Source organism: Mus musculus, chromosome 13 (assembly GCF_000001635.26).
Source record: "Mus musculus strain C57BL/6J chromosome 13, GRCm38.p6 C57BL/6J".
NCBI classification, from domain to species: domain Eukaryota; kingdom Metazoa; phylum Chordata; class Mammalia; order Rodentia; family Muridae; genus Mus; species Mus musculus.
The window spans coordinates 41,642,797-41,644,994 of record NC_000079.6 but is presented as its reverse complement, the minus strand read 5'-3'; the positions used below and the strand labels follow the sequence as shown (position 1 = coordinate 41,644,994).

At 43.3% G+C, this 2,198-nt stretch overlaps 1 annotated feature.

Annotated features, from left to right (window-relative positions):
- Positions 312–1,783: an enhancer, noted in NCBI's record as "VISTA enhancer mm192". NCBI's record gives its function as "enhancer in: somite[6/7] | heart[6/7]" and the evidence as "EXISTENCE:transgenic organism evidence [ECO:0001131][PMID:17130149]".

The following is a 2,198-nucleotide window of genomic DNA, read 5'->3' as shown; positions in this document are numbered from 1 at the left end:
ATGGAAGAATGCTTTCCTGGTGTGCACAAAACCCTGGGTTGCAACCCAAACAGGACCAACAAATTCCCTAAATAAACAACAATAATGCTTCCCGAGTCATATCAGACTGGGAAGATAAAATGAAGCACGTTGGAGAGGTTTGACATTGAAGGTTGGGAAACAGCAGAATTACTGCTCTGCCAATAATAGCAGCTTTTATATTTCTCTAGGCACACATGAGAACAAACACACACACACACACACACACCACGGGGGTGGGGTGGGGGAGAGAGAGGTTATGATTTAAATTTGAATTTCTCTTGCCTTCTCATTGACCTTGAAAACCCAAGTAGCTCAAATTACACATGTTTGAACTGAGAATCGTAGACACTAACGTTTCAAACATAGTACTGGTGTTGAGGGTACAGTGAGGGTTACGGCTGAAGCTTAGGTTAGCGTTGAGTTCACAGTGACAGCTCAGTCCCAGTCCAGGGATGTAAGAGAATGCACCTGTTCAGATGGTGTGACACAAACCACGGCAGCTCAACCTCTGAGAAGAGAAGGAGAGTTCATTTACTTTGGGGAAGTAGACAAGACATTAGGTTTAAAATGGAGTCTCATGTACACAGAGGTCAGTCCAGAAAGATGACCAGGTCTCTCCTTAGGGACAAATCCCACCCATTTCTGTAGGGTGCCCTGCTACCTTCTTGTATCGCTGTTTGGAATCACCCAATGGCACTAGTCCCAACATAAAGGGACAAGGAAGGAAGAGCAGGCTTATGAAAACTCTCAGGTCCTCTTCTCAAGGTGTCCTGACCACAGCTGGAAGCGCCTTCCGTGTTTGTCTGCACAGTCCCTACAGAGGTCAGAGCACACTGGGTAATGTGCTGTGTGCTTTTCAAGTCAAAAAAGCTATGGACATAAAAGCACCTGCCCTTCGGGGGTCCGAGCTATAGTTATTTCTGTACAACAATACACAAAGCCAACAGCAACAGGATCTGAGGTGGCTGGTGACCTGGTGGCACAGCTGACAGGCGCGTCATGCCTGTCCTTCAGAGGACCTCACTAAAGTCACTGCTGTGGCTTCCTCAGCATGGACATATTTGGTCTAGGGAATGCAAGGAATTTGCTGGCTGAGCAAGTTCATCCATTCTGCTTTGTAAGGCTCCTCTCCATAACTGTTTCTAAAAAAAGAAAGAAAAAAAATCCCCCAGCGGGCTCTGTCGCCAGAGTAGCACCCTGGTCAAGGGGACAGTTTAAGTTTGAAAGAAATTTCTCAACATGCACTGTACCTACTCCCCAACACTGAATCTGGTTCTTGCTTTGTTCATTACCACTCCCTAGAATTACTGTCTGTCTGTCTGTCCTGAAGACAGATAAATGGATGACAGAGGAAGCAGAATTATAGGTTGAATATAGAAATTATTCTGGGTTTACTGGTGTTTAAACAGAGTCACAGAAACTGATCATGGCCATGTTAAAGCAATGGGTGGCAGACCAGGACCTGATAGGCAACGGTCATAGTGCCTTAAGGTTGTGGAATATTTGTAGTAGGCTTCGTCCCCTAGACACTATGTAACTGACACTTGCTACGTACTATACTCAATTTGATAAAGTATCACTAGGCAATAAGTATTTGAATTAAAAAATACATAAATCAAGGCCAGGCTAGTGACATAGTTTAAAAAAAAATCACATTATTACAACTAATGTGAAATTTTCTATTTGGAAACAACCCTCAACAGTGTATCTTAAACATTCTTAAGAAGTAAAAATTGACCAACAATGGCATGCAGAAACCATGCTTTTTCTCACGTTTAATTTACTTACGTATGTGTTAAACAAAAAATTAGCCGTGTCTTAAGGGAATAAGCCCAAAAGGACAAACTAAATTAATCTGGATGCCCAAGTAGAAAAAGGTGGAACAACTCTGCCATCTAGTGGCAAAATATGGCCTGGCAACTAAACCAGCCAACCCAATTCCCTTCTATAAATTCTCCTCAGGACTATGAGCCCAAGACTGGCTCTGGTAACAAAAAAATAACGAAAACTTCAGTGCACGTAGACAGTCCTAAGAGGTAGAGATGTTTCTCAAGTGTTTCTGGAGGTAGATCCAACTTCCGTCTGAGAGATCCACCATGGGGTTTGATTTCCTTCATTGTTCCTAAAAACACAGACCTTGTTCATCCCTAACTTAGGCGTGCGTGCCCATTCAGTGA